The sequence below is a fragment of the Lygodium microphyllum genome, chromosome 13 (assembly GCF_053477565.2).
Source record: "Lygodium microphyllum isolate KBCC chromosome 13, Lygodium_microphyllum_v1.1.10, whole genome shotgun sequence".
NCBI lineage: Eukaryota > Viridiplantae > Streptophyta > Polypodiopsida > Schizaeales > Lygodiaceae > Lygodium > Lygodium microphyllum.
Genome location: NC_141147.1, coordinates 109,688,224 through 109,704,805, shown reverse-complemented (window position 1 = coordinate 109,704,805; position 16,582 = coordinate 109,688,224).

The window sequence follows — 16,582 nt, the reverse complement described above, 5'->3', positions numbered from 1 at the left end:
AAATATTCTTCCTTAATTAATCCAATTAAGAAATAAGCACAATCAAGGAAATCGGCCTAATATCATTGTTCAAGAAAACATTCATTTATTCCCATGGCAACTTGTCATCACAGACCCCTACCATGCATTTACCATCAAACACAAGCACTTGGGATAATCATCCAAATCACATCCCAACAATCAGTTTAATACAAAAGCATTTAGGACATAGTTTGATCAATTGATAAAAACAATGGTATTCTTTTTCAAACAGTGCAAGAATATTTGCGATAACCTTTCCATTGCATATTTGTTCTCCTCCTTAGGATTAAGAATGGTTCTATGTAAAATTTACTTAACACATCCTTCTTTTGGCTAAGGCATATGTTGGGGTTTCAAACACTGTACATGGCATAGGTTCTAGTAAACACTTACGTTGATCGATAACTCAGCCTTCTTACCAACAAGTACAAAAGCATTGATCTTTCCTTTGACTTAGGGTTTTCTAATCCCTAGAGCTCTCCACTTACCTTTGAGGCTTGGAATCGTAGTTTGTACCTAGCCCAATCCCCAAGTTGGGTTGATGAAGGTAGTAGTTGCTAGATTAATCCCAAGGCTTCTTAGTTTTAGCCTTTATGGTTGTTATTTGCACTATCTATGCATAACATAAAGATTTCAACCTATCAAACATGAGCTATTAGTTCCTATTGTTAGCAGGAGCTTGGGTGAACCTTAAATTTTTTGGGATGAATTTGCATTAGGCTAGATCACTTACCATGCCATCTGTCAAGCGCGCAAGTTGTAGAAAATAACTTAAAGGCAATGAAAGTACCCCTACTATCACGAGGATGGGGAGTCAACAATGCTTGAAGACTTATGTGTTGTTTATGAACTTATCTCATAACATCTAAATGAAATTTACTTCTCTTGAAACTAGCATTTGGGAAACTTAATCCTTCGAGTAGTCGAGACGAAGTTTACCTTTTTCAATGAACTTTTTGTGATGCGCTAAAGTTTGGAATCTAATGTATCGCATGCAGAAAATTAAGAAATAATCTATCAAATTGGAAATACATTACTTACAACTGGTAGCATAGTCAGATTGGTAGTGACACCCTCGTGCAAGGATTCCTTGCTCGTTGTGGGGTTTCCATCCTAGAACGTCAATTTCTGCTTAGGGCAAACTTCATCTCCCTTAGATGCGAGTCGTACAAGAATTTTGCACCTTGTGCTCAATTACTGGGGCTAATTGGGGAGTGAAATACACTATGGATAATCCAAGTGGAATAAGGGGTATGGGTTTGCCGCAACGGGGAAAAAAGATGCGTATGGCCAGCCTCCTAGGACGAGAAGAGAAAAATTTTCTCTCCCTCTCTCTTTCTCCCTCTCTCTTTCACTCTTTTTCTTCTTTCTCTCTCACTTTCTCCCTCTCTCTCTCCCTCTTCTTCTTCTTTCTCTATCTCTTTCCCCCACTCTCACTCTCTCTCTCTCTCTCACTCTTCTTCTTCTTCTTCTTCTTCTTCTCTCTCTCTATTTCTCTCTCTCTCTATTCTTACACTCTCTCTCCCTCTTTTTTCTCTCCCTCTCCCTCTCCCTCTCCCTCTCCCTCTCCCTCCTCCTCCTCCTCCTCCTCCTCCTCCTCCTCCTCCTCCTCCTCCTCCTCCTCCTCCTCCTCCTCCTCCTCCTCCTCCTCCTCCTCTTCTTCTTCTTCTTCTTATCCTCTCCCTCTCCCTCTCCCTCTCCCTCTCCCTCTCCCTCTCCCTCTCCCTCTCTCCCTCGGCAACAAAGGGGGGAGAATATGGTGGCCTCTCTTGTTCCCTTAAGTGGGGGGCTTTTAATGGGGAGGGAGGTTATTATTGGGGGGGAGAATGTGGAGTGGTGGAGGTAATGTAGGGAGTCCGCTGCAGTGGACTAGTTGAGGTGGCATGGAGGGTTGGTAGGCCTGTGGCCTCCCCCTTGTGGACATTGTCATCATCCTCATCATCACCTTCTCCATTGGCTTCCTCCCCCAAGGCCTCCATGTCATCGCACTGTCTCCAAATGGCAGGGGAAGAATAATTTAAGAATTTTCAATTCCCTTAACAAAGGGGGGTTCTATGCGGGGGCGGGGGGCTGAGACATTGCATCCTCTCCCCCTTAGAGAACTCAAGATGTCGTCATCTCAAAAGAAGTGGGTAAGACAAGCATTAATGAGGCTTAAGGCCTGTGGGTTAGGATCCACCGTGCATCCACTGCGCTACTCGTAGTGACTCAAGTAGTGCAGCTCACATTATTACAATTAGCCATAGGTACAAGAGTAGGTTTTATTCCGATATGAGTTGTATTACATGTCAATATAATTTCTAGGATTACTAATCATCTAAGAAAGGTGTAGTGGGTTCTAGGTCTTCGTCTTCATGAGATTCCTCTATGTATCCATAGACTACACTTGCATAACCTTGTTTCCTTGGAGGCTCAATGTCTTCTGGACTTAGGTCAGGGCCGTCTGCTTGGATGTGTCCTAGCTCATTGCAATGGAAGCTTTGATGGTAGGAAAATCTCCTACGGATGTGTTGTATCTCTCCGCATGTGTGGCATCTCTTGCCTTGATCTCACGAAACATCTTTGTCACAATTACATGGTCTAAGTTCTTGGACGATTGGCTTTTCTCAAAGTAATGTATCTGGACTTAGGTCAAGGTATTCTGCTTGGACGTGTCCTAGCTCATTGCAATGGAAGCTTTGATGGTAGGTAAATCTCCTACGGATGTGCCATATCTCTCCACACGTGTGGCATCTCTTGCCCTGATCTCGCAAAACATCTTTGTCACAATTACATGGTCTAAGTTCTTGGACGATTGGCTTTGCTCAAAGTAATGCATCCTACAAGTCTATCACATGCATTCCTTCAAGTTAGTAGTTTAGAGGAGTGTTTAGGCCATGGAAGAACTTGGATACTTTCTATACAAAATCCATAGGCATTGCGCATTTTAGTAGAGTTACAAACTTTGAGTAGTAAGCTCCCAGGGTTAATTCAAGTTACTTGAGTTTGAAGAATTCATTCATCTTCAAAGTTTAGTAGGTTGGTGAAAGTTATCGTTTGCGTACAATATCTTTCAATTGAGCTCAAGTGACAATGGCTTCAAAAATACCTTGATCTTTGCACCATTGCTTCCACCATAACCGAGCCTAGCCAACTAACTTAAGTTTGGCTATCATTGCTTGATTGGTAGAAGCAGTTCTCCAAGCAGAAAAATAATCATCCATCAACTCAATCCATATCTCTACCTCGGCGGTGATGTCTATCCATTCTCCACCAAACTAGGGTGCCTTATTTTCTTGAGAAGGAATTTCTTATGTTGCTGCATGTCAGCATTTGTGCCTGCCTATCGACTGTGTAAGCATGTCCATCGAGAAACAAATCTAAGTGTCGTTGCCTATCACTCCCATGGGATGTTTCGAGGTTTGTCTCCAAGGGTTTCCTGAGTCTGCCTCCCAACAAAACATTCACAGCTGAACCCACTATGATGGACCTAAAATCTAGGTTTCAAGTATTCAAGGTCTCCTGACAGCATTCTAGCATCGGGTCTTGGGGACATCCTACTTCAGGCAGAGATACCCAAGCCAAAGCAGACCCATGTCAAACTTGGTTCAAAGAGAATGGGAAATGAGAGGGATTGGCTGCTCAACCTCTATGCCCGTAAGGTGGCATAGTCCCATTCCGGTCCCCTAAAATGGCATGAATCGGGTTCTAACCTAGCAATGTCTAAAGGTCGATGGTAAAACCTTGTGAGATGCCTCTGAGTTTTTTGGGACCACACTACTATAGGATGGACCCATTGGGGGGTTTTTCCTACCCGCTTCCCTCAGTAGGAGTTCTTTAGTTATGTAATTATGTCCTATCACATTTATGTGTGACATTTAAAATTAGCTTCATTAATTAATCCTTTTAGGAAATAGTATTTGTTCATGTAACTTATGGCAGTGACACAAAAACAAGGCAAGTAGTTCTTTTGACAAACAATTTCATTAACTTATCTTCAAGTTAATCTTTGTCTCTCACCCATAAAAGAAAATTATGTAACCCTTCTCTCCAATAGAAGTACCTTGTCTTCAACTATGTTTCGGACTTGGCAAGGGGTGTTCGAAGCTCCACATGACCCCAAGAAACCTAGAAGTGAGACACAACTTCCGTGGTTGGCCTTTTCACCACTCGACTTTCTGCCCATGAATGGAGCAGTCCCCTCTCGGGTTGAAACATGGTCTGACCTTGGATATGATCCACCCATGCAAAATATTCTTCCTTAATTAATCCAATTCGAAATCAAGCACAATCAAGGCAATCAACATAATATCATTGTTCAAGAAGCATTCCTTTATTCCCATGGCAACTTGTTATCACAGACCCCTGCCACGCATTTACCATCAAACACAAGAACTTGGGATAATCATCCAAATCACATCCCAACAATAAGTTTAATGCAAAAGCATTTCGGACATTGTTTAATCAATTGACAAAAACAATGGTATCCTTTTTCAAAAATTGCACAAATAGTTGCGATAACCTTTCCATCGCGTATTTGCTCTCCCCCTTAGGATCATGAATGGTTCTATGTAAAATTTACTTAACACACCCTTCTTTTTGCTAAGGCATATGTTAGGGTTTCAAACACTGTACAAGGCATATGTCCTAGTAGTCACTTACATTGATCGATAGCATATTCTTCTTCCCAACAAGTACAAAATCATTGCTCTTTTCTTCGACCTAGGGTTTCCTAATCCCTAGAGCTCTCCACTTACCTTTGACGCTTTGAATTGTAGTTTTTACCTAGCCCAATTCTCCAACTAGGTTGATGAAGGTATTAGTTGCCAGAGGAACCCCAAGGCATCTTGGTTTTCGCCCTTATGATTGTTATTTGCACTATCTATGCATAACATCAAGATTCCAACCTATCAAATATGAGCTATTAGTTCATGTTGTTAGGAATAGCTTGGGAAAACCCTAAAGTTTTTGGAATGAATTTCCTTTAGGATAGATCACTTACCATGCCATTCGTCAAGTGTGCAAGTTGTAAAGGAGATGAAAACACTCGTAATTATATTGTGAGGACCGGGGAGTCAACAATGCTTTAGGTCTTATTTGTTGTTTATCGCATAGCATCTAAATGTAATTAACTTCTCTTGAAACTAGCATTTGGGACACTTAATCCTTTGAATAGTCGAGACAAAGCTTACCTTTTTCAACAAACTATTTCTAATCTACTAAAGTTTGGAATCTAACGTATCACATGCGAGAAATTAAGCAAGCATCTATGAAATTGGAAATACAATACTTACGACCGGCACCACAATTGGATTGGCAATGATGCCCTCACTCGAGGATTTGTTGCTCATTGTGGGGTTTCCATCCGAGTGCATTAATTTTCTCTTGGGGGCCATTCTCAAACTTTGTCTCCCTTAGACACCAATCGCATAGGACTTTCACACCTTGTGCTCGATTAGTGTGGGGCCAATTGGGGAGTGAAATACACTATGGATAATCCAAGTGGAACAAGGGGTATGGATTTCTGGCAATGGGGAAAGAAGATGCATGTGGCCAACCTCTTAGGAGGGGAAGAGAAAGACTCTCTCTCTCTCTCTCTCTCTCTCTCTCTCCTTCTTCTCTCTCTCTCTCTTTCTCCCTCTCTCTCTCCCTCTTCTTCTTCTTTCTCTCTCTCTCTTTCTCCCTCTCTCTCTCTCTCTCTCTCCCTCTCACTACAAGATATAGACCTTATGCCGACGTTTAAAGCGACAAAAATACAAACAATAAAATTTGCCCCCGTTGTTGCAAAAAGCGTCGTTATTAACAACGCCATAGAAATGTCGCTATCAACGTCGCTATTGGCGTCGCTATCAGCGTCACAACGTTGATAGCGATGCCAATAGCAACGCAACCAGTAAATTTATGACGCGCATAGCGACGGCAATAGCGACACGAGCAGTAAATTTGCGACACGCATAGCGACGATAATAGCGACGCGAGCAGTAAATTTGCGACGCTAATAGTGATGGTAATAGGGATTTAAAAAAATTTGTGGCAGGGCAGCAAGCTGCCCTGCCACATATAGCATTGTATGCTGTATGAGAGCCATACAAAATACTTTCTCCACTACTGTATACAAAGCACTTGTAAACAAAAAGAATGTATACTGAAATCATAAAACTGATACATGAAATAAATACATGATCGCATAAAAAGCAATCGGTACAATCATGACAGGATATCACTAATACGTAGAAAATGTCTACATAGATCAGGCGACTAAAAAATAAAGGTGTGTGAGCTCCAAGGATCCAAGGGCGAGCTACAAATCCTCGTCCCCCGAAAGCTCGTCACGCCGCAAAGGAGCATTGAACGGACTCTGCAGAAAAAGAAACAACACATCAATCCACCATACAATAATGCATTCAAATATCTCATGGTAGCTACGGACAAGAAAGATGAGTGACTTAGAGGGACGCCGCATCTATACAATCGATCGATCAATGCATTGAGACCGTGCCTCTCTGCATATTGAGTCTCAAGGCCTATCGGATCACGATTTGTAATGCAGTGCTGCAAAGAAAACAAAATGCTAACTGTTAGAAACATGATTGTCAGTACAAAGAATATTTCAAAAAAACAAACAAGCAAAACAAAAGAAAAACTTACAAAGTCCTCCAAATATGTCTTGTGGGCCGCCACTCCCAAGATGATGGACCACTCCGGTCTCGAGTCATGCCCTCGCCGCCTCACACTGCTGACTCCAACGTCCTGGATAATCTGTAGCCTCCTCCCTCACTCGGCGCCAGTTGTCTGCATCTAACCACTCGGGCTTTACAGCCCCACTCTTGATTGCCTTGCGTGCGTCGGATCGTCTATGTGACATGTATGCACGCATGCAATCCATCATCTTGCCCATAGAGAATCTATCTACTGCGGGGGATGGCACTGGAAATCCCTTGTGCAAGGATGCTAATATGTAGTCCTTGCTCCCCTCCAGTATGTTCTTCCAATGATCCAAGACGTTGTGCCGAAAAACTTGTTGGCACAACTCTCTCATGCGAGCCATCACCCTCCTCCCCTCATCATTCATGATGATGGCTCCGGACCTACTATTGACCAGATATCCATAACCCCTAGGAGTCTGCCTAAGATGGGTCCTCTCCTATCTGCGTCCACGTTCCTGGGCATATCCAGGAGACCCCTCTACATGTGGTGTACCGACGGGGATAATCTCTCTCGGAGTGGCACCGAAAGGGGTGCCACCTGCTGACAGTTGTGCAAAAGTCGGAGTAATTGGAGTAGACGTCCCCACATGTGTAACAAATCCTGGAGGTGACGCAGCTCCAGATGTCCTTTCTTCGTAGAAAGCCACGGAGGGATGTTATAGCTGACAAGGACTATAGGCCACACACTATAAGAAGTTGAGCGCAGACCGAATGGGTTCACGCCATCCATTGGGAGACCGAGCCGAAGATTCCTTGGCTCTCGCACAAAGCCCGGGAAGGTAGAGTCAATGTGGCTGCATGCGTGCGAATCCGCTGATATTCGTTGAACTCCATCCGTGGACCTATTCTGCACATGCCACGTTTTCAAGCTCGCCATGCCGGACGTACGAAACATGTGGTTTATGCGGGGGATGAGCGGAAAGTATCTGAGAACTTTTTGAGGGATGGTTTGCCCTTGGAAGTCCTATCGATACGTGTGAGCACCACACTTTGGACTTGTCTCCATAGTCTCGTATTCCTCTCGAAACAGTATGCAATCATTGATACATGCATGGATGTTATTGTAGTCCATGCCAAGCTTCCGTAAAACATGTCATGCATCATCACGAGACTCAGGCATGGTAATTGCAGGTGGTAATATATGATATTTCAATAACCTGAAAAAAATCATAAAACACCTTGAAAAAGCACAAATGTTTGTAATAATAGTGTCAAAAAAATAAAATAATGAAGCCTATGTGCAAGGTACCTGAATAACTCGGTCACACTCATATTGCTCCACCCGTATTTTACTTGCACACTTAAGAGTGTAAGTAGTGTCTTCAATCGAGATACTCGGCACCTATCATATAATGGTATGGATGCTTCCTCTCTAAGCGGATCAGAAGTCTCGACATCCATGGGAATCAATGCATCGATCATTGCCTCCATCTCAGGCTCCAAGATTGTAGGTAGGTCTGGAAGGTTGTCTGTCTCCTCTAGCATTGACGGTATAGATTGGCCTTGCGAGAGGTGGATTGGCTCATGCACTCCATCCATCACACGCCCACGAACTCTTCTAATTGGCCGCAAAGGGTGCACTCCCCCTTGAGACGAGACATCACCTCCCTGGATAGAAAATTTGCCAACAAGACCCAACCTTATTGTATATGGTTTTCAATTAGCTTGCGAGTACAATGCATGATTGATATTAACTACAAATTACCATTTGCAGAAAATCTGTGATTGCCTGATCAATGATCTCAGATTGAAACTCGCCAAATCGTCGTATGTGTTCTATAGACAATCGGCGTTTTCGTCTAATTGCCAACTTGCATTGAGAGCAAGGACATGGGACACGCTGATTAAGATACGCCTCGCGATCTTGAACAATAAGACATTCTTCGTTTTCCATCTTATCTACATTACAACAAACGAGACTCAAATGGATAGCATAATGGAGATATATGTTACTTCATCATTGCAACAAAAAGATTGGTGACAAGGATGCTATGAGTAATGAAGTTCTTCACGAGGTGAATATAGAGTTGAAGGGGATGGAACACTATTCTTCTTTGGGATTTAGTGGTGATCAGTCAATTATTGAGGTGTCTTCTTGTGCAACCATTATACCTTATATACCTAGCTACGGTCTCTAGGTTATGTACTTTGAGTATCTTAGAGGGGCTCTACTAGGATTACTTATACAACTGCACTAGAGGGTTTTGAGTATAATTAATCCATTTATGAGCATCATTGAGGATCTCTTAGTCTAATAATAAATCAGTCTCAACAAAAATCATCTTAGTAATGTGGTTTTTTTGTCCTAGGTCCATGTATAAAAATTAATGCCATCTATGAAATTTATCAACTATAGTTATAAAATTTGTTCCAATCAATTCTACTCATAGTCATAACATTTGAAGAAAATATCCTATGCTCAATTTAAGGGATTCTTCTTCTATAGCAATACTTTTGGGTTCATTTTGATGAAGTATCATAATGACCATTAGCTAAGGTATCATTTTCTTTTAGTCCTTCCTTTGACTAGTTGGCATGATTACTAATTTGTCATGCCTATAAAGTTAATACAAAAACAATGAATTATGCATATCACAATTAGATCCCCTACTTGGACATTATGAAGGATATGACCAATTTTAAGCCATCTTAAAGATTCACCAATGTACATGGCCCATGGCAAAGCGCATTGCATACCATTATCGATAAGTCTATTATCGTGCATCTTAAATCTCCTAATTAGACTTTATAAAGTGTATGACTAATTTTTAGCCCTCTTAAGGAGTCGATGTAATGGTACCCATAAAAAAAGTAAAGTGCATACTATTACCATAATCATGGATATGTTATCATTCCAATATATGCACACACAGGTGGACTACATCTTGAGTAGACAAAAGCTATCCATTTGAGTAGACATACATCTCCATAAAGCTATCCATTTGAGTATACATCTCTTTCTCTTTCTCTCACTCTCACTCCCTCTCCCTCTCTTTCTCTCTCATTTCCTCTCCCTCTCACAATATATCCTAACACTCTCCAAAAGAAAAAGGGAGAGGGAGAGAGAAAATGCACTCTCCCTCCCTCTCCCTCTCCCTCTCCCTCTCCCTCTCTTTCTCTTTCTTTTTCTCCCTCTCTCTCTCTCTCTTTCTCTCCCTCCCGCTCCCTTTCTCTCTCTTTCTCTCGCATTTCCTCTCCCTCTCACAATATATCCTAACACTCTCCAAAAGCAAAAGGGAGAGGGAGAGAGAGAATGCCCTCTCCCTCCCTCTCCCTCTCCCTCTCCCTCTCCCTCTCCCTCTCCCTCTCTTTCTATTTCTCTCCCTCTCTCATTTCCTCCCCCTCCCTCTACCTCTCCCTCTCTTTCTCTTTCTCTCCCTCTCCCTCTCCCTCTCCCTATCTTTCTCTCTCATTTCCTCTCCTAAACAAGCAAAAGAGAAAGTGATTTAAACCTTAAATAAGCAAAAGGGAGAGGGAGAGAGAGAATGCACTCTCCCTCCCTCTCCCTCTCTTTCTCTCTCATTTCCTCTCCTAAACAAGCAAAAGAGAAAGTGATTTAAAACCTTAAACAAGCAAAAGGGAGAGGGAGAGAGAGAATGCACTCTCCCTCCCTCTCCCTCTCCCTCTCTTTCTCTTTCTCTTCCTCTCTCATTTCCTCCCCCTTCCTCTCCCTCTCCCTCTCCCTCTCTTTCTCTTTCTCTTTCTCTCCCTCTCTCTCCCTCTCCCTCTCTTTCTCTCTCATTTCCTCTCCTAAATAAGCAAAAGAGAAAGTGATTTAAACCTTAAACAAGCAAAAGAAGGAGAGAGGGAGACTCACCGATGAGATATGGCGAGTGTGGGGCGGCTCCTCTTTGCGATGAAGGCTCCTCCTCTCCTTCGCGAACAACGGCGGCGGCGGCAGCAAGTCTTCTTCCTCTCCTTCTCTCACGACGGTTGCTCTCTCCCTCGCTCTCGCTCTCAAATCACAAAATGCAAAAACGCGAAATAAAGCCGCGCTTGGTTTCGGCCCGTTTTTTTCCCTGTGGATCGTCGCTATTTGCGTCGCTTTCAAATACTGACGCAAATAGCAATGCCGCTACCCGTCGTTGCTAATGGCCGTCGCTATAAGCTCAAATCCTTGTAGTGTCTTCTTCTTCTTCTTCTCTCTCTCTCTCTCTCCCTCAGTAGCAAAGGGGAGGAGAAGAAGGTGGCCTCTCTTGTTCCCTTAAGGAGGGGGTTTTTTAATGGGGAGGGAGGTTATTATTGGGAGGGGAGGACATGGAGTGGTGGCAGTGCTGCAGGGAGTCTGCTATACAGCAGACTGGTTGAGGTGGCATGGAGAGGTGATAGGCCCGTAGCCTCCCCCTTGTTGATGTCATCATCATCCTCATCATCGTCTTCTCCATTGGCTTCCTCCCCCATGGCCTCCATGTCATCAGGTTGTCTCCCCTGCGAGCGTCAACTTCTTCTTTCCCCCTCGCCACTTGTCAACGATGGCAGGGGGTGAATAATTTAAAAAAAATTCAATTTCCTTAATAAAGGAAGGGGGTTCTATGTAGGTGTGGACAAAGACATTACAAAATGATCCTTTATGATTGACTCCAAGCATTGTTTCTTTGCCTTTTTAAAAATTTTCTTCTCCAAAATATCTTTTGAAACTACTGAAAGATGAAGATGATAATAAAATTGCGATGCTTTTAAAGAATATATTTCACTTGCATTCGATTGAAGAAGAGACCTAAACAAAATCAACATCACAAATCAATACAATTAATTATAAACAAAACCATATTTAATATTTTTAAAGTTAAAAATTTATAGCTTACTGCTTGGATTCTTTTACTACAACCGCCTCCTTCTCATCTGAGATTCTCAATATTTTTAAGAGCCTTTTGTCAATTTTGAAGGCCTAAAATAGTTTGCTTTCATTGATAAGATTTGACACATTTCTCCAATGTACGAATTCTTTGTTTTTGGTAGCCCTCTAGCTTTCGCAATAACTCATTGTTATGTTTTGATAAAAGATGATTCTCTGATTTGAGGACATCCTTTTCTGCAACCAAGTTAAGGATATAACCTAGAAACCCATTATAACCATTACTGATTAACCTCATCAATGAAGAGCTATTATAGAAAGGTGAGTGCTATTTTGTCTAGGATATTTGGGATATAGCCTTCCATTTAACCAAAGATCTAACTAAAGATCAAGATTCTTCTTTCCTTCAAACCTAAGTATATGTTTCATAGACTCTATAATAGTAATGGGTTTGTTATCTTCCTTATTGGTTCATACTCACTATCCAATTGAATATAAAGATGAGTTCTTGTACTAGAGGTACAGAGATCATTGGAGGATTGATCCATAGCTAAGAATGTGATTAGAAGATTGGATTGAAAAACTATGCGAATTAGAAACAAGAAGGAAAACAAAGAAGAAACTAGTAAGGATGGGAAATAAAAAAGAGAGTGAGAAAGGACGGAAGTAATCAAACATTTAAAAAAATTCAAATTGAATATTAGTTTTAACTTTAATGAGGATGAGGAAGATCTTCATTATGATAATTTTTGCCACCTTTATGGCAGCCTAGATTTCTAGGACAAGGTTGAGTGACTTATTGCTAGGGTTTGTATATCCTTGAATTTTGATCAAGCAAGGTTGACAACAATAACTCTAAGATTAAGAATACAATGTTCTTCTCTTTAAACTAGAATAGAGCAACTTCTTAATGCCTCTAATTCTCTTTATTCATGGTAGAGACTTAGAGAATACCACTTTTTTATTTGAGATTTTTCTTAATATTGGATTCTTCTGATTGTGCTCTTGTCCCAAGGGCCTCTCAAGGACTTTCTTGACTTGGGAATGAAAATGTCCATAGATGGGTAAGCTAAGGATCTAATTCTTTTCAACCTCACTTACTTAAGTTATGAAGAATGATCTCAAGCTCATCTTATGAGGTTTCATTGGTCCTCCTGTGGCTCTATGTTTATGGAAGTGTTACATGGTAACCTCTTTTTCAAGATTCTTTTTAGAGATAGGGTTCTTGTGGTGCTCCTCTTTTCTAAGGCCTCTCAAAAGAACAGAAGATTATTTTCAATGTCAAGAAAAGATTAAAGCATAACCTTTAAAGGTTTCATCTTAGAAAATGTCTCAAACCTTATTTTCTAAGGAGGTGCATTTCTTTATATTTATAATGATGAAGATATGATGTTCCTATCTTGGAATCTATGCCAATGTCTTTTTGATGGGGAAACCTTAGTGGCATTTCTCTAATGCTGCTAATAGGCACCAATCATAATATGATTATCCTAGGATCAACAAACATCACCTATGAGAACTCCCCATGGAAAAAAGATATTGAATCCAAATTCTAGCTGTGGAGTACCATTGAGATCTTGGGTATCTTAATTCAAATATTCTAACAATCAACCATAAGCTTCATGTCTCACAAATATGTCATGTCTCACAAATATGTGACAAGAGTTTCAAGTTTAGAACTAGTGGTGCATCATTTTCTTGACATATGCTGAGCCAAAGTATGCTAGTTTTTGGAGGTAAAATAAAATGAATCATCATAAACTTCATAAGGTATCAACATCTCCCTATCATCATAACAACAACAATGAACACAAACAAATCTAGAAAGAGGAAAATTTATAGGTATCTTTCCAAGTTTTTCTTGTCATGAAAAAATGATAATCAACCATAATATTGCTAATTTATATTGTGAGGGCTTGCCTCCCATTGAACAAGGCCCTAGTATCTATAGGAAGAGAGTACACCATAGATCACTACTGTTGCCACTCCACAAGATGACATTGTAGCTCTTCAAATGGACACTAGGGATTTGTGAAACCTTGGTGTAGCTTATGCCTTGCCCACGTGTATGAGTACGATGAACATTGGAGAATCTCTTGACTATTTAGTAGCATATGATATCGCACAAAGGACCAAGATTGATCACATTGCACAATAAGGCCCACATTTTCAAATGGATTTAGATTAAGCTCATCATTTTTTACCAGCATATATGGTCCAGATGAAGCATCCTCCTACCTAATATTGGAGCATGATCTATGTGGAACTCAACTCCCACACAATTGTAGATAGATTTATGTAAGGGATTTGCCACGGACCCCTATGTTGTTGATCATTGTGATTGGACCAACCTCTTAGAAGTAGGGGTGACTAAAATTTGAATTCACAAGACTATATTATATAAAACAAAACATAATCAACAGCTAGAACATGAGCGTGATGGTAAAGCTCCAACCTTCTCTAAAGGAGGTCATAAAAATAGGGTGGGGGAGAGGGGCACTGAGGGCGGCGATAGGAAAGGAAGGCACGGTAGAGGGAGAAATAGAGAGATGGGGAGAGAGAAAGAAGGAAGAGAGAGAAGAAGAAGAAGAAGAGAGAGAGAGAGAGAGAGGAGGGAAGGACATGAATGGGTAGGGGGTGTTTTTCCTTTTTGTAAAAATGAAATCGAAGAAGAATTCGAACCCCCCCTTGTCTCACACATAAGTGTGGGATGGGGTGAAAAAATGTGTGTTGTTGGGAATGAATGGAAGGGGAGAAACATGGGCAGGTCAACCTTGTAAGACAATTGAACCGATGACATGCATGTCGAGGTGAAAACTGGGCACTTACGTGGACGTGGACATGCAAGGCAAAGACACCAAAATTCATGAAAATTTTAACTCAAAAAGAGCCAAAAATTTGATTAATATGCGGCAAAAAAGAAAACTTGGTAAGACAACAACAGGAACAGGATGGACAATATGAACTATATGTTTGTCATGAAAAGTAGGTATTTACATGGAAAAATGACTAAAAATACATTAAAAAATCTAATTGAGAGTTAATAACAAAAAATCTCTTTGTCAATACAGAGTGGAATAAAAAGAAAAAAATGGCCGATTTGACATGATGGACGTGGTTGTCAGATCAAAATATGGGTCCAGTGAGAAACATGGATGTTCACATGGAAAAAATGGATAACACACACAAAAATAGTGGAATAGAAATTAATTCAAGAAGATCCCTCAATCAAGACAAAGTGCAATGAAAATGAAAAGTGTCAAGTTAGCATGGTATGAGAGAGCTCTCATGTCAAAAAGTGGTTTTGGTAGCAAGAGGACATATTCGCATGAAAAGAACGATGAAAATACGTGTGAAAATATAATAGAAAATGAATAATATGAAAGCTGAGTACTAGAGAAAAGGGGAGTAAAATGAAAAAATATCTAGTTGGATATGTGGCTCAAGTTTGTCCAAGTAGTAGACCATTCTGATGAGAAGAAAGCATGTTCACATGGAAAAATAAAAGAAATCACATAAGAAAAGAGAGACCGTTGCTCAGAATGGAGGGAAGTAAAAAGACCAATGTCAAGTTTGAAGGGAAAAACAAGGCTATAAGATTAGATTTAAGTTCTAGTAAATGTAGGATGCATTCACATGAAATAATGATAAAACAAAATAAAGGATAAAATGGGCAAGAAAAGACCCCAAGGATAGGGTAGAACAGGACGGTTGGGTGGGGAAGGGATCCAACAGGGCATAGAGAAGACAATACATTGTTTAAAGATCATATATCGGCATATTCATGAGTGCATACAGACAAGATACGCAGGGATGCATCCCCACCCTTAAAACCTTAACAGACTTGTTTTCTAATTAGCATGGATCTAGCCTTGACCATGAATCAAACCCTTGCATTCCCACACTTAAGACATAACATATATGTAAACGCAAGAGGTAAGGTTAGAAACACTTATCCCATTTAGATTGTTGAGGTGGATTGTTGTTGGCATGTTGGGTATCAAAGTCAACTATAGGAGGCACCATAGCTTGCCACAACACATGTCCCAACATGGCACAGACCACCATACAACAACACCCAAGAAGGTAGTGTTGTTGATGAGGACTCATTACGTTGCCGATGATGTAGAATATAGCACTTATATCAATAGATGCTCATGTGAGAATGATAAACACCATATTAGAGAATTTGGGAATCTCTCAAGTTCCATTTTTAAATAAGGGTTAAAGATTTGGCCATGTGGCTAAATCTTTACCCATGCTACAAAGTGGGACTTGGAAAGACAACCTATATAGTAATTAGGGTAAATTCCACTTTCAAGTAAGAGGACAAGATTTGATAATGTGGCCAAATATTAACTATATTGGGAAGTCCCAAACTATATGAGAATTCCCAAATTCCCTAATGTAGTGCTGATAGATCAATTTCTCATCCCATGGCTTGCATCACTCAGAGATAAAGGAAAGAACCCATATTTCAGACTTGGTCAAGAAATTGACAAGAGGAATGGTGTAGAGGGAGTATGCCAGCGTGCATAGTTGATGATGCATCAATGTGTCTCAACCCATCTGGCATGGGTGCGAGAAGAAAGGACTGGGAGCCTTGTAATGTAATGCACAAAATAGAGTAACATGTCCGGTTGTAATGGTAGATACCTATCTCATATGTGTATAGGGAGATGGAAATGTACTTGGTGCTAGTGTCATAAAATCCCTCACTCATCATCTCTTTGAGTTGATTGAAGGAAAAACCATTCATACTCAACCCCCCTCTGTCTCACCCTTTGTAGTAGATAGATAGAGGAGGGAAACCCACATGTATATCCCCATTTGGTTAAGATAAAAGCTCATATCACTCAAGGGATTATCGATGAAGAGCAGTGTTTTTTTGTCAATGATGTCCAAGTGTGTCGACTGATGAAGAGGCCTACCCAATGAGGTAGCCAATAGATCAAGAACTTGAATGGCATGTAAAAGAGGTTGTCTGCTCTTTAGGGATAAAATGCAACTCTCTACTCTTTAGGGGTTAGAAGCAAATCTTGAAGCACATGACATGTCGCACCAAGAAAGGTGGCTTCAA